The sequence below is a fragment of the Triturus cristatus genome, chromosome 5_2 (genome assembly GCF_964204655.1).
Source record: "Triturus cristatus chromosome 5_2, aTriCri1.1, whole genome shotgun sequence".
In the NCBI taxonomy this organism is placed as follows: Eukaryota; Metazoa; Chordata; class Amphibia; order Caudata; family Salamandridae; genus Triturus; species Triturus cristatus.
In genome coordinates, this window is record NC_140588.1 from 553642356 (window position 1) to 553668874 (window position 26519).

Consider the following 26519-nt stretch of genomic DNA (forward strand, 5'->3'; position numbering starts at 1 on the left):
TTTATGTTTATGAATAATTGATATGTTCATATTGTCTAACAGCTATCTAGATGGATAAAGCTATGTATGCATCTATACATACTTATGCGTTCATACGCATCAGTATAAAACATTGATATTAGGTTTTTTCTAGACCAAATTCTAAAAAATGAGTTAAACAGTGAATCTCATAATTGTAGTAGGTCCCACCGAGATTTGAACTCGGATCGCTGGATTCAGAGTCCAGTGTGCTAACCATTACACCATGGAACCCTCTCACACAAGAGTGCCTTTTCCATTGAGACAAAAGAGAGCGCATCAGTGATGTCCTTCTCTTATATTGATAAAAAGATATCGCATTTGAATGGTCATAGTGGATAGAGATTTAATGTGATTTGATTCTTTTCAGCTATATTCTCTATAAAAGTGTTAAATATTCAAATGTTTATCTGAATATAAAAGTTATATCACAATGTTCATCTTTGCCTGTAGCATAATAAAACAGTCTACATTTCCAGACTACTGAAGCAATGTCTCTGTCTCCTGCATGGGTGGCTCGATAGAGCAATGGTTGGCAATTTGGACTTTGCATCCAATGATCCGATTTGAAACCTTGGAGGGACTTTTTTTATTACTCTTGAGCTTTTCCATTTCTTCATCTTTGTTCATTGATAGCTCAAATCCAACACCAGTAGGTTGAAAGAGTCAATTATTGAATGCTTTCAAAATGTCCATCAGCTTGAACAAGTTACATCAATACAAACTTTACAATACTTTGACATCAAATTTCTTCACAAAGTAGTTAGCCATTATAAAATCATATCCTGATTTTCTCAAACGCATTTCAGACGGGTGATTCACAGCATCACTTTTTTAATCTTTCCCGCTATTGATAAGGCGAAAATAGCACATTTTGAATGAGAAGTTTTCTTCAATCAGACATAGAGGAACCCAAATGATGATCTCATTCAGCTAGTAAAAATGTTGTTTTATATTAGTATGGAAATCGTGAAAAGAAAATGTTTTTCATGCTGATTTACAGCAGTTGATCTCCAATAGTAAAATATAAGCTTTTGGTAGGAGGCATGACAGGTACTGATCAAATTCTCATTTTTGAACTTCATTCACAAATCATATGATATGCTTTGTATACATCAACTGTATTGTTGGATCAATAATGAGTAAAAAGTGACTATCTCAATTTCAGGACATATAAAAGAGAAAGAAGTAGAAACTCATGTTTCAAATGCTGAGAGGCAACAACTGTTCATGATTTTCACCTCCACTAATTATATTTATTTTTATAATCTATATGTTTATATGTTCCTATAAATATACAGAGACATATAGCTATATATACAGAGATACATATGTACAGGTTGATTTTTACATGTTTATAAGTAAATGTGATGTTGTTCCAAATAAAACTTTTAAGAACTGAATGGAAAAGAAAATTGTAATGTTCAGATAAGTCCCACTGAAATTTGTACTCAGATCCCTGTTTTCAGAGTCCAGAGTGCTAACCACGACACCATCCACCCTCCCGTACCAGGGTGAGCTTTCCATTTTGACAGAAGAGATTTGCCTCAGGGGGCAACTTATCTTTCATTGAAAAATATTATCTCACATAAAAACCACTGTTCAACAGAGTTATAACGTTATTAGAGTCTTTTGGGCAACATCCTTCCCCAACATAGTTCAATAATATTATTAATATTATTATTATTTATTTTTATAAAGCGCATAGTCACCCGGAGGTATCCCAGCGCTAAAAACCCTAATTCAACAAATCTGAGGCCCGGGAGCTAAGAGCAAAAGAGAGGAAGGGTGGGAGATCAAAACAGAGGGGGGGCATGGAAGCTAGGGAAAGAGATGTGTTTTTAGCAGCTTCCTGAAGCGCAGATAGTGTGGTTCAAGACGTAAGTCATGGGGGAGTGAATTCCAAAGACGGGCAGCTTGTACCGAGAAGCGTCTTCCTCCTGATCGGGCCTTCCTGAATCTCGGGGTATTGATGAGGTTTTCTGCGTTAGAACGGAGGGATCTAGTGGTAGTGTAAGGGGTGACAAAATTGCTGAGTATTGGGGGGCCTTGGTTATGCAACGTTTTGTGGACCAGGCACAGGGCCTTAAATTTGACTCTCTCCCTTATGGGGAGCCAATGGAGGAGTTTGAGAGCGGGTTTAGCAGATGATCTGGCCGGGGTGTTTGTGATGATCCGGGCAGCAGTGTTCTGAATTCTCTGCAATTTATTAAGGGTCGCTTCGGGAGCGCCCAGATAAATCACGTTACTGTAATCTAGTCTCGATATTATGAGACCTTGGATTAGCAGTTTTTGGGGTTTAGGGGGAAGAAGGGGTAGGACTTTCCTCAAAGATTTTAGAAGACCGAAGCAGGTCCCTGCTACCTTCTTTGCTTGCGGAATAAATGAGAGATCGGAGTCGATCCATACTCCCAAGCTTTTCACCTCTATTTTTGGGTCAGGGAGAGGACCTAGACAGGCTGGCCAACTATCCAGGGGGAGTGAGGTTCCTTTCGGGCCAAGTATAAGGACCTCCGTTTTGCAATTGCAAAAGTTTACCAGAATAGGAAAGCAATCCAATTCAGTTTCTCTTTGACAGTAGAATATTAAAAACTTTGACATTTCCACATTGCTGCAGCAGTTTGCACTCCTTTCACATGGGAGGTTCCATGGTGTAATGGTTAGCACTTTGGACTTTGAATCCAATGATCCGAGTTCAAATCTCGGTGGGACCATTTTATGACTCTTGACCAAATCATTTTCTTTCAAGTGTATTCATTAATATCACATATCTAATACCGGTAGGGTGAAAAATTTATTTATTGATTATACTCTAAAAGTTTACTAGATGTGAGCAAATAATAGAATTTTTACAATACCTGGAAACTAAATGGCTCAAACTAATGAGAGATTTTACAAACTCACTCTGGTTTCTCAAACTCATCACAGGGGCCTGATGCACGACATTACTTTTTAAAATCTTACTGTTATTGATAAGGGGAACAAGGAACTTTTTAATTGCAAAGCATTCATTAAAACAAAACGTGAGGAGTCAAACTTTGTATTACGGGGACCGAAGATGTGCAGTTTGAATAATAATCTTGAAATTCAGACGTACAAAGATTTTACACACTGATTTTCAACAGTAAATCCACAACCAATAAAGTTGAATCTTTTGAAAGACATGTCAAAGGTGTGAATCTGAAATTCACTTTCAAAGAAATTCACAATGAAATGCACTGTGTAAGTCCAGCATGTTGTCAGCTAAGAAATCAGCAAAAATGAACTATCTCATTACTGGCCATATAGATGAGAAAGGAAAATAAACTCATGTTTACAATGTGGATGTGAAAGAACAGTTTCTAGGTTCAGCTTCAATATTTATGTTTATGAATAATTGATATGTTCATATTGTCTAACAGCTATCTAGATGGATAAAGCTATGTATGCATCTATACATACTTATGCGTTCATACGCATCAGTATAAAACATTGATATTAGGTTTTTTCTAGACCAAATTCTAAAAAATGAGTTAAACAGTGAATCTCATAATTGTAGTAGGTCCCACCGAGATTTGAACTCGGATCGCTGGATTCAGAGTCCAGAGTGCTAACCATTACACCATGGAACCCTCTCACACAAGAGTGCCTTTTCCATTGAGACAAAAGAGAGCGCATCAGTGATGTCCTTCTCTTATATTGATAAAAAGATATCTCATTTGAATGGTCATAGTGGATAGAGATTTAATGTGATTTGATTCTTTTCAGCTATATTCTCTATAAAAGTGTTAAATATTCAAATGTTTATCTGAATATAAAAGTTATATCACAATGTTCATCTTTGCCTGTAGCATAATAAAACAGTCTACATTTCCAGACTACTGAAGCAATGTCTCTGTCTCCTGCATGGGTGGCTCGATAGAGCAATGGTTGGCAATTTGGACTTTGCATCCAATGATCCGATTTGAAACCTTGGAGGGACTTTTTTTATTACTCTTGAGCTTTTCCATTTCTTCATCTTTGTTCATTGATAGCTCAAATCCAACACCAGTAGGTTGAAAGAGTCAATTATTGAATGCTTTCAAAATGTCCATCAGCTTGAACAAGTTACATCAATACAAACTTTACAATACTTTGACATCAAATTTCTTCACAAAGTAGTTAGCCATTATAAAATCATATCCTGATTTTCTCAAACGCATTTCAGACGGGTGATTCACAGCATCACTTTTTTAAGCTTTCCCGCTATTGATAAGGCGAAAATAGCACATTTTGAATGAGAAGTTTTCTTCAATCAAACATAGAGGAACCCAAATGATGATCTCATTCAGCTAGTAAAAATGTTGTTTTATATTAGTATGGAAATCGTGAAAAGAAAATGTTTTTCATGCTGATTTACAACAGTTGATCTCCAATCGTAAAATATAAGCTTTTGGTCGGAGGCATGACAGGTACTGATCAAATTCTCATTTTTGAACTTCATTCACAAATCATATGATATGCTTTGTATACATCAACTGTATTGTTGGATCAATAATGAGTAAAAAGTGACTATCTCAATTTCAGGACATATAAAAGAGAAAGAAGTAGAAACTCATGTTTCAAATGCTGAGAGGCAACAACTGTTCATGATTTTCACCTCCAATAATTATATTTATTTTTATAATCTATATGTTTATATGTTCCTATAAATATACAGAGACATATAGCTATATATACAGAGATACATATGTACAGGTTGATTTTTACATGTTTATAAGTAAATGTGATGTTGTTCCAAATAAAACTTTTAAGAACTGAATGGAAAAGAAAATTGTAATGTTCAGATAAGTCCCACTGAAATTTGTACTCAGATCCCTGTTTTCAGAGTCCAGAGTGCTAACCACGACACCATCCACCCTCCCGTACCAGGGTGAGCTTTCCATTTTGACAGAAGAGATTTGCCTCAGGGGGCAACTTATCTTTCATTGAAAAATATTATCTCACATAAAAACCACTGTTCAACAGAGTTATAACGTTATTTGAGTCTTTTGGGCAACATCCTTCCCCAACATAGTTCAATATGCAAAAGTTTACCAGAATAGGAAAGCAATCCAATTCAGTTTCTCTTTGACAGTAGAATATTAAAAACTTTGACATTTCCACATTGCTGCAGCAGTTTGCACTCCTTTCACATGGGAGGTTCCATGGTGTAATGGTTAGCACTTTGGACTTTGAATCCAATGATCCGAGTTCAAATCTCGGTGGGACCATTTTATGACTCTTGACCAAATCATTTTCTTTCAAGTGTATTCATTAATATCACATATCTAATACCGGTAGGGTGAAAAATTAATTTATTGATTATACTCTAAAAGTTTACTAGATGTGAGCAAATAATAGAATTTTTACAATACCTGGAAACTAAATGGCTCAAAATAATGAGAGATTTTACAAACTCACTCTGGTTTCTCAAACTCATCACAGGGGCCTGATGCACAACATTACTTTTTAAAATCTTACTGTTATTGATAAGGGGAACAAGGAACTTTTCAATTGCAAAGCATTCATTAAAACAAAACTTGAGGAGTCAAACTTTGTATTACGGGGACCGAAGATGTGCAGTTTGAATAATAATCTTGAAATTCAGACGTACAAAGATTTTACACACTGATTTTCAACAGTAAATCCACAACCAATAAAGTTGAATCTTTTGAAAGACATGTCAAAGGTGTGAATCTGAAATTCACTTTCAAAGAAATTCACAATGAAATGCACTGTGTAAGTCCAGCATGTTGTCAGCTAAGAAATCAGCAAAAATGAACTATCTCATTACTGGCCATATAGATGAGAAAGGAAAATAAACTCATGTTTACAATGTGGATGTGAAAGAACAGTTTCTAGGTTCAGCTTCAATATATATGTTTATGAATAATTGATATGTTCATATTGTCTAACAGCTATCTAGATGGATAAAGCTATGTATGCATCTATACATACTTATGCGTTCATACGCATCAGTATAAAACATTGATATTAGGTTTTTTCTAGACCAAATTCTAAAAAATGAGTTAAACAGTGAATCTCATAATTGTAGTAGGTCCCACCGAGATTTGAACTCGGATCGCTGGATTCAGAGTCCAGTGTGCTAACCATTACACCATGGAACCCTCTCACACAAGAGTGCCTTTTCCATTGAGACAAAAGAGAGCGCATCAGTGATGTCCTTCTCTTATATTGATAAAAAGATATCTCATTTGAATGGTCATAGTGGATAGAGATTTAATGTGATTTGATTCTTTTCAGCTATATTCTCTATAAAAGTGTTAAATATTCAAATGTTTATCTGAATATAAAAGTTATATCACAATGTTCATCTTTGCCTGTAGCATAATAAAACAGTCTACATTTCCAGACTACTGAAGCAATGTCTCTGTCTCCTGCATGGGTGGCTCGATAGAGCAATGGTTGGCAATTTGGACTTTGCATCCAATGATCCGATTTGAAACCTTGGAGGGACTTTTTTTATTACTCTTGAGCTTTTCCATTTCTTCATCTTTGTTCATTGATAGCTCAAATCCAACACCAGTAGGTTGAAAGAGTCAATTATTGAATGCTTTCAAAATGTCCATCAGCTTGAACAAGTTACATCAATACAAACTTTACAATACTTTGACATCAAATTTCTTCACAAAGTAGTTAGCCATTATAAAATCATATCCTGATTTTCTCAAACGCATTTCAGACGGGTGATTCACAGCATCACTTTTTTAAGCTTTCCCGCTATTGATAAGGCGAAAATAGCACATTTTGAATGAGAAGTTTTCTTCAATCAGACATAGAGGAACCCAAATGATGATCTCATTCAGCTAGTAAAAATGTTGTTTTATATTAGTATGGAAATCGTGAAAAGAAAATGTTTTTCATGCTGATTTACAACAGTTGATCTCCAATAGTAAAATATAAGCTTTTGGTCGGAGGCATGACAGGTACTGATCAAATTCTCATTTTTGAACTTCATTCACAAATCATATGATATGCTTTGTATACATCAACTGTATTGTTGGATCAATAATGAGTAAAAAGTGACTATCTCAATTTCAGGACATATAAAAGAGAAAGAAGTAGAAACTCATGTTTCAAATGCTGAGAGGCAACAACTGTTCATGATTTTCACCTCCACTAATTATATTTATTTTTATAATCTATATGTTTATATGTTCCTATAAATATACAGAGACATATAGCTATATATACAGAGATACATATGTACAGGTTGATTTTTACATGTTTATAAGTAAATGTGATTTGTTCCAAATAAAACTTATAAGAACTGAATGGAAAAGAAAATTGTAATGTTCAGATAAGTCCCACTGAAATTTGTACTCAGATCCCTGTTTTCAGAGTCCAGAGTGCTAACCACGACACCATCCACCCTCCCGTACCAGGGTGAGCTTTCCATTTTGACAGAAGAGATTTGCCTCAGGGGGCAACTTATCTTTCATTGAAAAATATTATCTCACATAAAAACCACTGTTCAACAGAGTTAAAACGTTATTTGAGTCTTTTGGGCAACATCCTTCCCCAACATAGTTCAATATGCAAAAGTTTACCAGAATAGGAAAGCAATCCAATTCAGTTTCTCTTTGACAGTAGAATATTAAAAACGTTGACATTTCCACATTGCTGCAGCAGTTTGCACTCCTTTCACATGGGAGGTTCCATGGTGTAATGGTTAGCACTTTGGACTTTGAATCCAATGATCCGAGTTCAAATCTCGGTGGGACCATTTTATGACTCTTGACCAAATCATTTTCTTTCAAGTGTATTCATTAATATCACATATCTAATACCGGTAGGGTGAAAAATTAATTTATTGATTATACTCTAAAAGTTTACTAGATGTGAGCAAATAATAGAATTTTTACAATACCTGGAAACTAAATGGCTCAAACTAATGAGAGATTTTACAAACTCACTCTGGTTTCTCAAACTCATCACAGGGGCCTGATGCACGACATTACTTTTTAAAATCTTACTGTTATTGATAAGGGGAACAAGGAACTTTTTAATTGCAAAGCATTCATTAAAACAAAACTTGAGGAGTCAAACTTTGTATTACGGGGACCGAAGATGTGCAGTTTGAATAATAATCTTGAAATTCAGACGTACAAAGATTTTACACACTGATTTTCAACAGTAAATCCACAACCAATAAAGTTGAATCTTTTGAAAGACATGTCAAAGGTGTGAATCTGAAATTCACTTTCAAAGAAATTCACAATGAAATGCACTGTGTAAGTCCAGCATGTTGTCAGCTAAGAAATCAGCAAAAATGAACTATCTCATTACTGGCCATATAGATGAGAAAGGAAAATAAACTCATGTTTACAATGTGGATGTGAAAGAACAGTTTCTAGGTTCAGCTTCAATATTTATGTTTATGAATAATTGATATGTTCATATTGTCTAACAGCTATCTAGATGGATAAAGCTATGTATGCATCTATACATACTTATGCGTTCATACGCATCAGTATAAAACATTGATATTAGGTTTTTTCTAGACCAAATTCTAAAAAATGAGTTAAACAGTGAATCTCATAATTGTAGTAGGTCCCACCGAGATTTGAACTCGGATCGCTGGATTCAGAGTCCAGTGTGCTAACCATTACACCATGGAACCCTCTCACACAAGAGTGCCTTTTCCATTGAGACAAAAGAGAGCGCATCAGTGATGTCCTTCTCTTATATTGATAAAAAGATATCGCATTTGAATGGTCATAGTGGATAGAGATTTAATGTGATTTGATTCTTTTCAGCTATATTCTCTATAAAAGTGTTAAATATTCAAATGTTTATCTGAATATAAAAGTTATATCACAATGTTCATCTTTGCCTGTAGCATAATAAAACAGTCTACATTTCCAGACTACTGAAGCAATGTCTCTGTCTCCTGCATGGGTGGCTCGATAGAGCAATGGTTGGCAATTTGGACTTTGCATCGAATGATCCGATTTGAAACCTTGGAGGGACTTTTTTTATTACTCTTGAGCTTTTCCATTTCTTCATCTTTGTTCATTGATAGCTCAAATCCAACACCAGTAGGTTGAAAGAGTCAATTATTGAATGCTTTCAAAATGTCCATCAGCTTGAACAAGTTACATCAATACAAACTTTACAATACTTTGACATCAAATTTCTTCACAAAGTAGTTAGCCATTATAAAATCATATCCTGATTTTCTCAAACGCATTTCAGACGGGTGATTCACAGCATCACTTTTTTAATCTTTCCCGCTATTGATAAGGCGAAAATAGCACATTTTGAATGAGAAGTTTTCTTCAATCAGACATAGAGGAACCCAAATGATGATCTCATTCAGCTAGTAAAAATGTTGTTTTATATTAGTATGGAAATCGTGAAAAGAAAATGTTTTTCATGCTGATTTACAACAGTTGGATCTCCAATAGTAAAATATAAGCTTTTGGTCGGAGGCATGACAGGTACTGATCAAATTCTCATTTTTGAACTTCATTCACAAATCATATGATATGCTTTGTATACATCAACTGTATTGTTGGATCAATAATGAGTAAAAAGTGACTATCTCAATTTCAGGACATATAAAAGAGAAAGAAGTAGAAACTCATGTTTCAAATGCTGAGAGGCAACAACTGTTCATGATTTTCACCTCCACTAATTATATTTATTTTTATAATCTATATGTTTATATGTTCCTATAAATATACAGAGACATATAGCTATATATACAGAGATACATATGTACAGGTTGATTTTTACATGTTTATAAGTAAATGTGATGTTGTTCCAAATAAAACTTTTAAGAACTGAATGGAAAAGAAAATTGTAATGTTCAGATAAGTCCCACTGAAATTTGTACTCAGATCCCTGTTTTCAGAGTCCAGAGTGCTAACCACGACACCATCCACCCTCCTGTACCAGGGTGAGCTTTCCATTTTGACAGAAGAGATTTGCCTCAGGGGGCAACTTATCTTTCATTGAAAAATATTATCTCACATAAAAACCACTGTTCAACAGAGTTATAACGTTATTTGAGTCTTTTGGGCAACATCCTTCCCCAACATAGTTCAATATGCAAAAGTTTACCAGAATAGGAAAGCAATCCAATTCAGTTTCTCTTTGACAGTAGAATATTAAAAACGTTGACATTTCCACATTGCTGCAGCAGTTTGCACTCCTTTCACATGGGAGGTTCCATGGTGTAATGGTTAGCACTTTGGACTTTGAATCCAATGATCCGAGTTCAAATCTCGGTGGGACCATTTTATGACTCTTGACCAAATCATTTTCTTTCAAGTGTATTCATTAATATCACATATCTAATACCGGTAGGGTGAAAAATTAATTTATTGATTATACTCTAAAAGTTTACTAGATGTGAGCAAATAATAGAATTTTTACAATACCTGGAAACTAAATGGCTCAAACTAATGAGAGATTTTACAAACTCACTCTGGTTTCTCAAACTCATCACAGGGGCCTGATGCACGACATTACTTTTTAAAATCTTACTGTTATTGATAAGGGGAACAAGGAACTTTTTAATTGCAAAGCATTCATTAAAACAAAACTTGAGGAGTCAAACTTTGTATTACGGGGACCGAAGATGTGCAGTTTGAATAATAATCTTGAAATTCAGACGTACAAAGATTTTACACACTGATTTTCAACAGTAAATCCACAACCAATAAAGTTGAATCTTTTGAAAGACATGTCAAAGGTGTGAATCTGAAATTCACTTTCAAAGAAATTCACAATGAAATGCACTGTGTAAGTCCAGCATGTTGTCAGCTAAGAAATCAGCAAAAATGAACTATCTCATTACTGGCCATATAGATGAGAAAGGAAAATAAACTCATGTTTACAATGTGGATGTGAAAGAACAGTTTCTAGGTTCAGCTTCAATATTTATGTTTATGAATAATTGATATGTTCATATTGTCTAACAGCTATCTAGATGGATAAAGCTATGTATGCATCTATACATACTTATGCGTTCATACGCATCAGTATAAAACATTGATATTAGGTTTTTTCTAGACCAAATTCTAAAAAATGAGTTAAACAGTGAATCTCATAATTGTAGTAGGTCCCACCGAGATTTGAACTCGGATCGCTGGATTCAGAGTCCAGTGTGCTAACCATTACACCATGGAACCCTCTCACACAAGAGTGCCTTTTCCATTGAGACAAAAGAGAGCGCATCAGTGATGTCCTTCTCTTATATTGATAAAAAGATATCGCATTTGAATGGTCATAGTGGATAGAGATTTAATGTGATTTGATTCTTTTCAGCTATATTCTCTATAAAAGTGTTAAATATTCAAATGTTTATCTGAATATAAAAGTTATATCACAATGTTCATCTTTGCCTGTAGCATAATAAAACAGTCTACATTTCCAGACTACTGAAGCAATGTCTCTGTCTCCTGCATGGGTGGCTCGATAGAGCAATGGTTGGCAATTTGGACTTTGCATCCAATGATCCGATTTGAAACCTTGGAGGGACTTTTTTTATTACTCTTGAGCTTTTCCATTTCTTCATCTTTGTTCATTGATAGCTCAAATCCAACACCAGTAGGTTGAAAGAGTCAATTATTGAATGCTTTCAAAATGTCCATCAGCTTGAACAAGTTACATCAATACAAACTTTACAATACTTTGACATCAAATTTCTTCACAAAGTAGTTAGCCATTATAAAATCATATCCTGATTTTCTCAAACGCATTTCAGACGGGTGATTCACAGCATCACTTTTTTAATCTTTCCCGCTATTGATAAGGCGAAAATAGCACATTTTGAATGAGAAGTTTTCTTCAATCAGACATCGAGGAACCCAAATGATGATCTCATTCAGCTAGTAAAAATGTTGTTTTATATTAGTATGGAAATCGTGAAAAGAAAATGTTTTTCATGCTGATTTACAACAGTTGATCTCCAATAGTAAAATATAAGCTTTTGGTCGGAGGCATGACAGGTACTGATCAAATTCTCATTTTTGAACTTCATTCACAAATCATATGATATGCTTTGTATACATCAACTGTATTGTTGGATCAATAATGAGTAAAAAGTGACTATCTCAATTTCAGGACATATAAAAGAGAAAGAAGTAGAAACTCATGTTTCAAATGCTGAGAGGCAACAACTGTTCATGATTTTCACCTCCACTAATTATATTTATTTTTATAATCTATATGTTTATATGTTCCTATAAATATACAGAGACATATAGCTATATATACAGAGATACATATGTACAGGTTGATTTTTACATGTTTATAAGTAAATGTGATGTTGTTCCAAATAAAACTTTTAAGAACTGAATGGAAAAGAAAATTGTAATGTTCAGATAAGTCCCACTGAAATTTGTACTCAGATCCCTGTTTTCAGAGTCCAGAGTGCTAACCACGACACCATCCACCCTCCTGTACCAGGGTGAGCTTTCCATTTTGACAGAAGAGATTTGCCTCAGGGGGCAACTTATCTTTCATTGAAAAATATTATCTCACATAAAAACCACTGTTCAACAGAGTTATAACGTTATTTGAGTCTTTTGGGCAACATCCTTCCCCAACATAGTTCAATATGCAAAAGTTTACCAGAATAGGAAAGCAATCCAATTCAGTTTCTCTTTGACAGTAGAATATTAAAAACGTTGACATTTCCACATTGCTGCAGCAGTTTGCACTCCTTTCACATGGGAGGTTCCATGGTGTAATGGTTAGCACTTTGGACTTTGAATCCAATGATCCGAGTTCAAATCTCGGTGGGACCATTTTATGACTCTTGACCAAATCATTTTCTTTCAAGTGTATTCATTAATATCACATATCTAATACCGGTAGGGTGAAAAATTAATTTATTGATTATACTCTAAAAGTTTACTAGATGTGAGCAAATAATAGAATTTTTACAATACCTGGAAACTAAATGGCTCAAACTAATGAGAGATTTTACAAACTCACTCTGGTTTCTCAAACTCATCACAGGGGCCTGATGCACGACATTACTTTTTAAAATCTTACTGTTATTGATAAGGGGAACAAGGAACTTTTTAATTGCAAAGCATTCATTAAAACAAAACTTGAGGAGTCAAACTTTGTATTACGGGGACCGAAGATGTGCAGTTTGAATAATAATCTTGAAATTCAGACGTACAAAGATTTTACACACTGATTTTCAACAGTAAATCCACAACCAATAAAGTTGAATCTTTTGAAAGACATGTCAAAGGTGTGAATCTGAAATTCACTTTCAAAGAAATTCACAATGAAATGCACTGTGTAAGTCCAGCATGTTGTCAGCTAAGAAATCAGCAAAAATGAACTATCTCATTACTGGCCATATAGATGAGAAAGGAAAATAAACTCATGTTTACAATGTGGATGTGAAAGAACAGTTTCTAGGTTCAGCTTCAATATTTATGTTTATGAATAATTGATATGTTCATATTGTCTAACAGCTATCTAGATGGATAAAGCTATGTATGCATCTATACATACTTATGCGTTCATACGCATCAGTATAAAACATTGATATTAGGTTTTTTCTAGACCAAATTCTAAAAAATGAGTTAAACAGTGAATCTCATAATTGTAGTAGGTCCCACCGAGATTTGAACTCGGATCGCTGGATTCAGAGTCCAGTGTGCTAACCATTACACCATGGAACCCTCTCACACAAGAGTGCCTTTTCCATTGAGACAAAAGAGAGCGCATCAGTGATGTCCTTCTCTTATATTGATAAAAAGATATCGCATTTGAATGGTCATAGTGGATAGAGATTTAATGTGATTTGATTCTTTTCAGCTATATTCTCTATAAAAGTGTTAAATATTCAAATGTTTATCTGAATATAAAAGTTATATCACAATGTTCATCTTTGCCTGTAGCATAATAAAACAGTCTACATTTCCAGACTACTGAAGCAATGTCTCTGTCTCCTGCATGGGTGGCTCGATAGAGCAATGGTTGGCAATTTGGACTTTGCATCCAATGATCCGATTTGAAACCTTGGAGGGACTTTTTTTATTACTCTTGAGCTTTTCCATTTCTTCATCTTTGTTCACTGATAGCTCAAATCCAACACCAGTAGGTTGAAAGAGTCAATTATTGAATGCTTTCAAAATGTCCATCAGCTTGAACAAGTTACATCAATACAAACTTTACAATACTTTGACATCAAATTTCTTCACAAAGTAGTTAGCCATTATAAAATCATATCCTGATTTTCTCAAACGCATTTCAGACGGGTGATTCACAGCATCACTTTTTTAATCTTTCCCGCTATTGATAAGGCGAAAATAGCACATTTTGAATGAGAAGTTTTCTTCAATCAGACATAGAGGAACCCAAATGATGATCTCATTCAGCTAGTAAAAATGTTGTTTTATATTAGTATGGAAATCGTGAAAAGAAAATGTTTTTCATGCTGATTTACAACAGTTGATCTCCAATAGTAAAATATAAGCTTTTGGTCGGAGGCATGACAGGTACTGATCAAATTCTCATTTTTGAACTTCATTCACAAATCATATGATATGCTTTGTATACATCAACTGTATTGTTGGATCAATAATGAGTAAAAAGTGACTATCTCAATTTCAGGACATATAAAAGAGAAAGAAGTAGAAACTCATGTTTCAAATGCTGAGAGGCAACAACTGTTCATGATTTTCACCTCCACTAATTATATTTATTTTTATAATCTATATGTTTATATGTTCCTATAAATATACAGAGACATATAGCTATATATACAGAGATACATATGTACAGGTTGATTTTTACATGTTTATAAGTAAATGTGATGTTGTTCCAAATAAAACTTTTAAGAACTGAATGGAAAAGAAAATTGTAATGTTCAGATAAGTCCCACTGAAATTTGTACTCAGATCCCTGTTTTCAGAGTCCAGAGTGCTAACCACGACACCATCCACCCTCCTGTACCAGGGTGAGCTTTCCATTTTGACAGAAGAGATTTGCCTCAGGGGGCAACTTATCTTTCATTGAAAAATATTATCTCACATAAAAACCACTGTTCAACAGAGTTATAACGTTATTTGAGTCTTTTGGGCAACATCCTTCCCCAACATAGTTCAATATGCAAAAGTTTACCAGAATAGGAAAGCAATCCAATTCAGTTTCTCTTTGACAGTAGAATATTAAAAACGTTGACATTTCCACATTGCTGCAGCAGTTTGCACTCCTTTCACATGGGAGGTTCCATGGTGTAATGGTTAGCACTTTGGACTTTGAATCCAATGATCCGAGTTCAAATCTCGGTGGGACCATTTTATGACTCTTGACCAAATCATTTTCTTTCAAGTGTATTCATTAATATCACATATCTAATACCGGTAGGGTGAAAAATTAATTTATTGATTATACTCTAAAAGTTTACTAGATGTGAGCAAATAATAGAATTTTTACAATACCTGGAAACTAAATGGCTCAAACTAATGAGAGATTTTACAAACTCACTCTGGTTTCTCAAACTCATCACAGGGGCCTGATGCACGACATTACTTTTTAAAATCTTACTGTTATTGATAAGGGGAACAAGGAACTTTTTAATTGCAAAGCATTCATTAAAACAAAACTTGAGGAGTCAAACTTTGTATTACGGGGACCGAAGATGTGCAGTTTGAATAATAATCTTGAAATTCAGACGTACAAAGATTTTACACACTGATTTTCAACAGTAAATCCACAACCAATAAAGTTGAATCTTTTGAAAGACATGTCAAAGGTGTGAATCTGAAATTCACTTTCAAAGAAATTCACAATGAAATGCACTGTGTAAGTCCAGCATGTTGTCAGCTAAGAAATCAGCAAAAATGAACTATCTCATTACTGGCCATATAGATGAGAAAGGAAAATAAACTCATGTTTACAATGTGGATGTGAAAGAACAGTTTCTAGGTTCAGCTTCAATATTTATGTTTATGAATAATTGATATGTTCATATTGTCTAACAGCTATCTAGATGGATAAAGCTATGTATGCATCTATACATACTTATGCGTTCATACGCATCAGTATAAAACATTGATATTAGGTTTTTTCTAGACCAAATTCTAAAAAATGAGTTAAACAGTGAATCTCATAATTGTAGTAGGTCCCACCGAGATTTGAACTCGGATCGCTGGATTCAGAGTCCAGTGTGCTAACCATTACACCATGGAACCCTCTCACACAAGAGTGCCTTTTCCATTGAGACAAAAGAGAGCGCATCAGTGATGTCCTTCTCTTATATTGATAAAAAGATATCGCATTTGAATGGTCATAGTGGATAGAGATTTAATGTGATTTGATTCTTTTCAGCTATATTCTCTATAAAAGTGTTAAATATTCAAATGTTTATCTGAATATAAAAGTTATATCACAATGTTCATCTTTGCCTGTAGCATAATAAAACAGTCTACATTTCCAGACTACTGAAGCAATGTCTCTGTCTCCTGCATGGGTGGCTCGATAGAGCAATGGTTGGCAATTTGGACTTTGCATCCAATGATCCGATTTGAAACCTTGGAGGGACTTTTTTTATTACTCTTGAGCTTTTCCATTTCTTCATCTTTGTTCACTGATAGCTCAAATCCAACACCAGTAGGTTGAAAGAGTCAATTATTGAATGCTTTCAAAATGTCCATCAGCTTGAACAAGTTACATCAATACAAACTTTACAATACTTTGACATCAAATTTCTTCACAAAGTAGTTAGCCATTATAAAATCATATCCTGATTTTCTCAAACGCATTTCAGACGGGTGATTCACAGCATCACTTTTTTAATCTTTCCCGCTATTGATAAGGCGAAAATAGCACATTTTGAATGAGAAGTTTTCTTCAATCAGACATAGAGGAACCCAAATGATGATCTCATTCAGCTAGTAAAAATGTTGTTTTATATTAGTATGGAAATCGTGAAAAGAAAATGTTTTTCATGCTGATTTACAACAGTTGATCTCCAATAGTAAAATATAAGCTTTTGGTCGGAGGCATGACAGGTACTGATCAAATTCTCATTTTTGAACTTCATTCACAAATCATATGATATGCTTTGTATACATCAACTGTATTGTTGGATCAATAATGAGTAAAAAGTGACTATCTCAATTTCAGGACATATAAAAGAGAAAGAAGTAGAAACTCATGTTTCAAATGCTGAGAGGCAACAACTGTTCATGATTTTCACCTCCACTAATTATATTTATTTTTATAATCTATATGTTTATATGTTCCTATAAATATACAGAGACATATAGCTATATATACAGAGATACATATGTACAGGTTGATTTTTACATGTTTATAAGTAAATGTGATGTTGTTCCAAATAAAACTTTTAAGAACTGAATGGAAAAGAAAATTGTAATGTTCAGATAAGTCCCACTGAAATTTGTACTCAGATCCCTGTTTTCAGAGTCCAGAGTGCTAACCACGACACCATCCACCCTCCCGTACCAGGGTGAGCTTTCCATTTTGACAGAAGAGATTTGCCTCAGGGGGCAACTTATCTTTCATTGAAAAATATTATCTCACATAAAAACCACTGTTCAACAGAGTTATAACGTTATTTGAGTCTTTTGGGCAACATCCTTCCCCAACATAGTTCAATATGCAAAAGTTTACCAGAATAGGAAAGCAATCCAATTCAGTTTCTCTTTGACAGTAGAATATTAAAAACTTTGACATTTCCACATTGCTGCAGCAGTTTGCACTCCTTTCACATGGGAGGTTCCATGGTGTAATGGTTAGCACTTTGGACTTTGAATCCAATGATCCGAGTTCAAATCTCGGTGGGACCATTTTATGACTCTTGACCAAATCATTTTCTTTCAAGTGTATTCATTAATATCACATATCTAATACCGGTAGGGTGAAAAATTAATGTATTGATTATACTCTAAAAGTTTACTAGATGTGAGCAAATAATAGAATTTTTACAATACCTGGAAACTAAATGGCTCAAAATAATGAGAGATTTTACAAACTCACTCTGGTTTCTCAAACTCATCACAGGGGCCTGATGCACGACATTACTTTTTAAAATCTTACTGTTATTGATAAGGGGAACAAGGAACTTTTTAATTGCAAAGCATTCATTAAAACAAAACTTGAGGAGTCAAACTTTGTATTACGGGGACCGAAGATGTGCAGTTTGAATAATAATCTTGAAATTCAGACGTACAAAGATTTTACACACTGATTTTCAACAGTAAATCCACAACCAATAAAGTTGAATCTTTTGAAAGACATGTCAAAGGTGTGAATCTGAAATTCACTTTCAAAGAAATTCACAATGAAATGCACTGTGTAAGTCCAGCATGTTGTCAGCTAAGAAATCAGCAAAAATGAACTATCTCATTACTGGCCATATAGATGAGAAAGGAAAATAAACTCATGTTTACAATGTGGATGTGAAAGAACAGTTTCTAGGTTCAGCTTCAATATTTATGTTTATGAATAATTGATATGTTCATATTGTCTAACAGCTATCTAGATGGATAAAGCTATGTATGCATCTATACATACTTATGCGTTCATACGCATCAGTATAAAACATTGATATTAGGTTTTTTCTAGACCAAATTCTAAAAAATGAGTTAAACAGTGAATCTCATAATTGTAGTAGGTCCCACCGAGATTTGAACTCGGATCGCTGGATTCAGAGTCCAGTGTGCTAACCATTACACCATGGAACCCTCTCACACAAGAGTGCCTTTTCCATTGAGACAAAAGAGAGCGCATCAGTGATGTCCTTCTCTTATATTGATAAAAAGATATCTCATTTGAATGGTCATAGTGGATAGAGATTTAATGTGATTTGATTCTTTTCAGCTATATTCTCTATAAAAGTGTTAAATATTCAAATGTTTATCTGAATATAAAAGTTATATCACAATGTTCATCTTTGCCTGTAGCATAATAAAACAGTCTACATTTCCAGACTACTGAAGCAATGTCTCTGTCTCCTGCATGGGTGGCTCGATAGAGCAATGGTTGGCAATTTGGACTTTGCATCCAATGATCCGATTTGAAACCTTGGAGGGACTTTTTTTATTACTCTTGAGCTTTTCCATTTCTTCATCTTTGTTCATTGATAGCTCAAATCCAACACCAGTAGGTTGAAAGAGTCAATTATTAAATGCTTTCAAAATGTCCATCAGCTTGAACAAGCTACATCAATACAAACTTTACAATAATTTGACGTCAAATTTCTTCACAAAGTAGTTAGCCATTATAAAATCATATCCTGATTTTCTCAAACGCATTTCAGACGGGTGATTCACAGCATCACTTTTTTAATCTTTCCCGCTATTGATAAGGCGAAAATAGCACATTTTGAATGAGAAGTTTTCTTCAATCAGACATAGAGGAACCCAAATGATGATCTCATTCAGCTAGTAAAAATGTTGTTTTATATTAGTATGGAAATCGTGAAAAGAAAATGTTTTTCATGCTGATTTACAACAGTTGATCTCCAATAGTAAAATATAAGCTTTTGGTCGGAGGCATGACAGGTACTGATCAAATTCTCATTTTTGAACTTCATTCACAAATCATATGATATGCTTTGTATACATCAACTGTATTGTTGGATCAATAATGAGTAAAAAGTGACTATCTCAATTTCAGGACATATAAAAGAGAAAGAAGTAGAAACTCATGTTTCAAATGCTGAGAGGCAACAACTGTTCATGATTTTCACCTCCACTAATTATATTTATTTTTATAATCTATATGTTTATATGTTCCTATAAATATACAGAGACTGTGGAAATGTGGATTTTCCTGATCAGTTATGTCCCCTATCTTGGACCCCAACGGTTCTATATGCATGTTACAAGTACATGTATGTTCCCTCCAGTTCCAGTTTCTAAGACGCAAACATATGTGTGTCTACCGTCGACATGTTCTCTGTCAGATCCGCCATTGATGGGCTGGATATTCGATTCCTAGGTATGAAAGGCCACCGACTTTATATGGCTAAGTTACTCCATTTTTACAGTTCAGGCAAGTAGGCCCGATTCTGTCCTCAAAGCCTTTCCCTGCTCTCTGTCTTTGACAGCTTCAGCTTGAGCTCGCATCTGTATCCATGAACTTTGTCCTACTCCCTGTGCAGCTAACGGTGCCTGCCTCGGCCAGTTTTCGCATGCCTGCCAAGAAGCTGTATTTCACCTTCGAATTATCTATTTTGCTCTTCAGCCGATGCATTCCTGTCAAGTGATTTAGGTAAACATTTCCTTTAGCTCACAAGCAAGGACTCAGCCTTTCCGTCCTCCTGCAAGTGATTCATAGTCCTGCTGCCATGGAAAGTTTTCTGCCCCTCGCATCTCATATAGACACTTAGACGCTTGTACACGCACACACAGTTAGTATAGAATAGATTCTGTCCGAAAGTCCTTCCTTGTGGATAACATAGTTCTCCAAACATAGGATGGTAGATATGATTTGGGATTAGGTTGACTTGACCCCCCAGACTTCTCGTCTCCACATGTAGAGCTAAATGTCAAGTCCCCTTCACCCCCTAGTTGCACGTCAATTACACGTCATGCTGCTGCGCGCGCATCTATGCCAAGTATTATCTTATAGATCCACCTATGTCTGATAATGCAAACCAATCATGTTTCTTTTATTCCTTGTTACGCCTAGTTTCGATTATGTCACTGTCACGTCATTTTTCTTATCAAATGTTACGCCTTTTACATTCGTTTCATTGTAATGCACTTATTATAAAAATACATGTCTGTCAATGAATTATTGTACTTCACTTCCTGAACCCTCGTGGTGACGGAACCTGAAGGCCGCGACTCGAGTCGGCCATTTTGAATGGAATAAAGCCCATTAGAAAACCTCTTATACCACGGATTCTGCCTCTTGTTATTTTGAGCTATTTTACTTTATTTAAGATCCCGTATGAAATTCAGTCCGGTATATTTTATTTACCACAGAATGGCGCCCGAACAGGGACACTTTCTCATCTCACGCGCCGGCGGTGCGTTGCAGGCCCGGTCTCCTGCCACAGCTGGACGGACCATAAACGCGTACCAGCAGGATTTCCTGTAAGCTCCCTCTGGTCAAGCGGGGGCGACTGAGGCTGCGATCAACCCAGACGAGGCGGTGAGAAGTGCGAAGTATCCCGACCAGAGCCTAGCTGAGAGAGCAAGATCCGAGGTATACAGAGGCCCACCAGGTTTTCCGAAATCCCGATGTCGAGAGGGTCCGATGTCCGCAGTCGTCGAGTCCTGTCCATTCTCTGAGGCCTTCCGTTTCAAGGAGCTACTCGGTGAGTACCATCGCCGGGGAGGCGTGTTGACGCGCACATAGGTTGTGCCGGTCAAGACGGATTTGGGTACACAAATCCGGTCTGCACTGTTTAGCAGTGTATATGTACTGTTTAGCAGTATATCAAGTATTCCGAAGTATTCAGTTATTGTCAAGAATTCAGCGTGGTGATTAGTTAGGCAGACTGTCATCATTGTCGATCATTGTTATAATGTTTAATGTTTAATGTTTAAAGTATTCAGAAATGTCTTGCATATTGTGGTATGAATGACTGTTCATTGTTCACTGTTCATTTATTGTGTTTTTCGTATTAAGAAAATTCAAGAGTAAGTATCAGATCAGTTGTAAATATGCCGCTCTTCTCGAAGTTAAGACAGATTACTACCAGAAAAGGGGTGCTTGAAGAAGCAGTTCCTATTCCTCCTAGGGACACTCCAGGGCATTTTATGTACCATAAACATGGCTTAGATGCCATATTATTTCTTGATCTATGGGTAGATTATACCAAGGGATTACCGGAAAGTCAAAGGTGGCCCATAGCGGGAACCTGGGATGCAGAGTGCATCATGAAAGTGGAGGAAGAGTTATGGAAAAGAAAGGTCAGACAGTCACAGAAAGACGCTGTTGAGTTATGGCGTAAAGAATCTCATAGACGAACAGAAAAAGCACGTAGACAAGAAGAGAGGAGTAAAGAAAGTTCAAATAAAGTTCAAGAAAATCTATTAATTGAGGAAGGTATCCGAGTGAGATCAGAACAAGTAAATAGACAAAGAAATGCTCTTATGAATGGTATGTATCCCCTATTAGCCGAAGGATTACCTAAGGCTGCTCCAGAGATACCAAAAGACTTGCCACCCCCATTATTTCCAATTAAGGTACATCCAAAGGGGCTTCCCAGAACCGCAGAAGATGTTTTTCTTTCCTCATATCTAGATGACGCAGCTCCCGAGTATGCTAACGCCGCACCACATAGACCGTCTGGCGGAGGGGTTCAACGTCAGGATCAGGTATCTGTCCCCGTGCAACAGCAAGTTCCGACACAAGCGTCGGCAAGCACATCTGTTTCCGCATCTGTCTCCGCAGTCGACTCTACAGAGGTATCGACACCCATAGTTGCTGTGTCACGTTCAACGAACCCATTCACACCCGACGCCCCAGATAGGGCCACGGGAGGTGCTAGCAGTACTTTTACACCACCTAGAATCAATAAACTTGTTTTTCAAGAGTCAGCGCATTCACGTACACCTAAATTCGTAAGTGAACGTACGCTTAAAGAACTCCTTGTAAATTGTAGATATGACCCGGTGGTTGGTAAAGAGGACGAAATGGTCCTGGCATCACTACGTATCAGGCGAGCCGCAGAGTATTTAGCGAGGTTACCAGGGATGACTACGCATCTAGACAACATATATCATTTTGTTCAAACAGGACGAGATCCAGGATGTATTAACAGAGCTATGGAATTCCAGAAAGTAGAGATACAGGGGGAACTGTTACGTTTCCTCATAAACTGTATGATCAGAAATCAAGATCGTCCGGGGGTAGACCCGAATACAATGCTTATTCTTACAAGATGGAGTCAGAATATATCAGAAGGGAGACACGATAAGCAAAATTGTATAATAGCCATGTGCCGAAAAATCCGTAAAGAAATAGAGCGTATTCATGAAGAAAGATTGGGAACAGACGAGTTTGAGCAAGATGAAGTGTCCGAATCAGGGAATTCCGCAAGACAGTCAGAGACCATAGCCTATGTAGGCAGAGGAAGATCCTGTGAAAATACTAGATGTTTTCCTGATCCAATACATTCTGTATGCCCAAAAAACAGCAGAACGTATCCGACGCCTGTAATAAATCTGAAGTCTCCTGAACATTCGTTTCAAGCCGCAGATAAGATACTACGAGAACGAAGGGGTTACCACCTCCTCGATTCCATGGATGAGCAAGAATTAGCCAGATCAGCCGTTCACTGGATTGACAGTCCTGAAAAATACGGTGATGAGACCGTAGCACACACGTTTCTCAATCTCAGTACAGATGAACAACGCTTAGCTGGAATCTATATGATTCAGCAACTCCTCATATTATATAAGTGCCAACATGCTGACCCTGGTCCTTTACCTGATATATTAACGGAACTACTCACAAACAGATGGAGAGGTTCTAGTAACAAGCTAATTAAAGAGATATTAGTGTCACGTAAACAGTATGTCCTTTTTGTAAGTCCGGATTCTCTCTCGCTGCCCCACAGAGAAAGAACGCCGTACTATATGGATAGACAAAATCCTTTACGAGAAGTGCACCCAATAAAAGGCGAAGACAATGAGTTTCACCGTGTATTTGTTTACACACCCATATCAAAAATGGAATTATTAGAAATGAAGAAAGTAGTACCTAGTCATGACAAAGACCCAGCGGGTTTCCACCGAGAAATTAAAGACATGTTACTGATGGGAGAGTACACCTTTCCTGATATTATGACGATATTAAAGGTGCTTTTGCCTGCTGGCATTTATGAAAAACTGAAAGAAAAAGAGTGGGAAGTAGGAGACCAAAAGATAGACTGGACAGCATTAGCAGAGGAAGAAAGGAGCCGAACTGCAGGTTCGGGGCTCGGGGATAAAGTTAAACTGTTACCAGGTTTACTAGTACAGGTACTGCCACGTTTATTAACTACAAAAAAGGAAGATTGGGGTGCAATCACAGCCTGCAAACAAAAGCAAGATGAAGACACAAGCGATTATTATGCTCGATTTGAAAAATGTTTTGGTATAAATAGTGGTATAAAAGCAAGTAGTGACTCATATCCACATTTATTTGTGACAAAATTGGTGGAAAATGCATTGCCTCCAGTGAAGAATAGAATATTGAAATTCGAGAGTACCTGGCAAAGTAACACTCCGTCGCAAATGCTACAAATGTTACAGTATCATCACAATAGAATTAGGGATGAACAAGAACACGAGCATAGACGCATGAAGGATACAAAAATGAAAATGCTAGTTTCTCAGACAGTACCAGCAGATGGTCACAAAAAGGGTGTGACACATTCTGGTGATTCTGCAGTTCCTGTAAAAGGAACCTGCAATTACTGTAAACAACTAGGCCATTATGTACATGATTGTCCAGTCCTGAAACGTAATATAGCTACAGGTATTGCAAAAGAGAGACCACGATTAGTTAGACAAGATCAGAATGAACAAGGAGCTATGCAGCATGGACAGTCCATGCCAGTTCAGCAACAGTCCATGCCAGCCTCACAGCAACCCATACAGTTTGTGCCAGCTGCACCACCGTTGCCTGCTACTGCCACACAAACCACAACACGACAAATGTATCAGACTGCACAGTATGAATACCCTGAATATCAGCGCTACGCATGAACCAGCCTAGAGAGGGAAGTCGACTTACCGCTTATCGAGATTCCTGTAGATCAAGAAGGACCTTATGTACATAGTGAATTATTAGGTCAAGATAGAAAATTCTTACTCGATACAGGGGCAAGTCGAACAACTATAAAACGTAGTGAAGTTCCAGGGGCACCCCTCTCAGGCTCTCAAAATGTTTCCCTTGGTTTTTCGGGAAAACCTATTGTTAATGAAGTATCACAGCCTCTACCACTTACGATAGGACCTTTGACACGAACTACAGATTTATTGCTTACTAAATCATGCCCAGAAAATCTGTTAGGAATTAAAACTCTGAAAGCACTAGGAGCCATAATATGTTGTTCTCCGGAAGGAGTAAGGTTGTTTTTGCGTGATTTTAAAGGTCACTATGTGTCTAGAGACATGGATCCCCGACTACAGACTTTACCAGTACATCTATGGGCACAAGGCCCTACGGATGTTGGCTGCATGAACATTACACCCTATCGAGTTACATTGAAAGCAGGAGTGGTACTACCACGAATGCGACAATACAAGTTACCGCATGATGCTGTAGTGGCTTTGCTGAAAATCATTGATGAGCTGATTGCCCAGGGAGTAGTTATAGAAACAGACTCCAATATATGTAATTCACCGATAATTCCGATTCTTAAACGAACTGACCCTACTGCCGCACCAGTATACCGATTGGTTATTGATTTGCGTGAACTAAACAAGTGTATTGTACCACAATTCCCTGTGGTCCCTGATATATCATCATTGTTGACAGCAATTGATTCCGAAGCAACATTCTTTACTGTAATCGATCTCAAGAATGCCTTTTTCAGCGTCCCAATAGATCCGGAAAGCCAATACTTGTTCGGATTCAGTTTAAATGGGCGCAGCTTTAAATTCTCACGCGCTCCCCAAGGATTTACAGAAAGCCCCAGCATCTACAGCCAAGCACTGAAACGAGAACTTGACAGTATCCACATGCCAGTCAATACTGCACTGCTTCAATATGTCGATGATCTGCTGATCACCGCAAGAAGCGAGCCAGAATGTGAAAAGGCTTCTCTGACAGTTTTACATTTCCTAGCCGACAAGGGGCACAAGGTGTCCCCTTCTAAGCTGCAATTCTGTGTTCAGCGAGTTATTTATCTTGGTCACTCGCTGTCCAAGGAGGGAAGGCAGCTTACACCAGATCGCATTCAGTTAATTGCTAACATGTCAATACCCCAGACACAGAAGGAGGTGCGGGCTTTCATAGGCCTCACTTCATATTGTAGGCAGTGGATCCCTCAGTACGCTTTTCTAGCAAAACCACTCATTCAGTTAACCACACAGGAGGCAGCCACATCGACTGTTCTCCCTTGGACTCAGGAACATACACAAGCTTTTGAAAGCTTAAAGAAAGCTTTATGTCAAGCACCTGTTTTAGCAACGCCATGTTATAGCAAACATTTTACACTTTTTGTTACAGAACGCGAAGGTACTGCCTTGTCAGTACTCACTCAGGATCAAGCAGGATCACGCAAGCCATGTGCTTATTTTTCCAGTACATTAGATCCCGTAGCTCAGGCTTTGCCTGCATGCCTGAAATCAGTGGCAGCGACAGCTTTAGCAATCAGACAAAGCGATGCCATAGTATTAGGACACCCATTGACAGTACAAGTACCACATGCAGTAGAGGTTCTTGTGAACCGAACACAAACACAACACTTGACCATAGCAAGACTTACCGGTTATGAACTGACATTGTTTCAACCACACATAGAGATCCGACGGTGTAATACATTGAATCCTGCTACACTATTACCTGTAATTGGAACAGAC

At 36.7% G+C, this 26519-nt stretch overlaps 15 non-coding genes across 15 annotated transcripts; 7 read left to right on the forward strand and 8 right to left on the reverse strand.

Annotated features, from left to right (window-relative positions):
• Positions 1–180: 180 nt before the first annotated feature.
• On the reverse strand, positions 181–252 carry TRNAQ-CUG (transfer RNA glutamine (anticodon CUG)). The gene has a single exon. It is a non-coding gene; the product is annotated as a tRNA-Gln (tRNA).
• A 2408-nt stretch (positions 253–2660) lies between these two features.
• TRNAQ-UUG (transfer RNA glutamine (anticodon UUG)) lies at positions 2661–2732 on the forward strand. The gene has a single exon. It is a non-coding gene; the product is annotated as a tRNA-Gln (tRNA).
• An 825-nt stretch (positions 2733–3557) lies between these two features.
• On the reverse strand, positions 3558–3629 carry TRNAQ-CUG (transfer RNA glutamine (anticodon CUG)). Its single transcript has one exon. It is a non-coding gene; the product is annotated as a tRNA-Gln (tRNA).
• A 1548-nt stretch (positions 3630–5177) lies between these two features.
• TRNAQ-UUG (transfer RNA glutamine (anticodon UUG)) lies at positions 5178–5249 on the forward strand. The gene has a single exon. It is a non-coding gene; the product is annotated as a tRNA-Gln (tRNA).
• Positions 5250–6074: 825 nt separating this feature from the next.
• On the reverse strand, positions 6075–6146 carry TRNAQ-CUG (transfer RNA glutamine (anticodon CUG)). The gene has a single exon. It is a non-coding gene; the product is annotated as a tRNA-Gln (tRNA).
• A 1547-nt stretch (positions 6147–7693) lies between these two features.
• On the forward strand, positions 7694–7765 carry TRNAQ-UUG (transfer RNA glutamine (anticodon UUG)). Its single transcript has one exon. It is a non-coding gene; the product is annotated as a tRNA-Gln (tRNA).
• Positions 7766–8590: 825 nt separating this feature from the next.
• TRNAQ-CUG (transfer RNA glutamine (anticodon CUG)) lies at positions 8591–8662 on the reverse strand. Its single transcript has one exon. It is a non-coding gene; the product is annotated as a tRNA-Gln (tRNA).
• Positions 8663–10211: 1549 nt separating this feature from the next.
• TRNAQ-UUG (transfer RNA glutamine (anticodon UUG)) lies at positions 10212–10283 on the forward strand. Its single transcript has one exon. It is a non-coding gene; the product is annotated as a tRNA-Gln (tRNA).
• Positions 10284–11108: 825 nt separating this feature from the next.
• On the reverse strand, positions 11109–11180 carry TRNAQ-CUG (transfer RNA glutamine (anticodon CUG)). Its single transcript has one exon. It is a non-coding gene; the product is annotated as a tRNA-Gln (tRNA).
• Positions 11181–12728: 1548 nt separating this feature from the next.
• TRNAQ-UUG (transfer RNA glutamine (anticodon UUG)) lies at positions 12729–12800 on the forward strand. Its single transcript has one exon. It is a non-coding gene; the product is annotated as a tRNA-Gln (tRNA).
• Positions 12801–13625: 825 nt separating this feature from the next.
• Positions 13626–13697, reverse strand: TRNAQ-CUG (transfer RNA glutamine (anticodon CUG)). The gene has a single exon. It is a non-coding gene; the product is annotated as a tRNA-Gln (tRNA).
• Positions 13698–15245: 1548 nt separating this feature from the next.
• TRNAQ-UUG (transfer RNA glutamine (anticodon UUG)) lies at positions 15246–15317 on the forward strand. The gene has a single exon. It is a non-coding gene; the product is annotated as a tRNA-Gln (tRNA).
• Positions 15318–16142: 825 nt separating this feature from the next.
• TRNAQ-CUG (transfer RNA glutamine (anticodon CUG)) lies at positions 16143–16214 on the reverse strand. The gene has a single exon. It is a non-coding gene; the product is annotated as a tRNA-Gln (tRNA).
• A 1548-nt stretch (positions 16215–17762) lies between these two features.
• On the forward strand, positions 17763–17834 carry TRNAQ-UUG (transfer RNA glutamine (anticodon UUG)). Its single transcript has one exon. It is a non-coding gene; the product is annotated as a tRNA-Gln (tRNA).
• An 825-nt stretch (positions 17835–18659) lies between these two features.
• Positions 18660–18731, reverse strand: TRNAQ-CUG (transfer RNA glutamine (anticodon CUG)). Its single transcript has one exon. It is a non-coding gene; the product is annotated as a tRNA-Gln (tRNA).
• Between the last annotated feature and the right edge of the window lie 7788 nt (positions 18732–26519).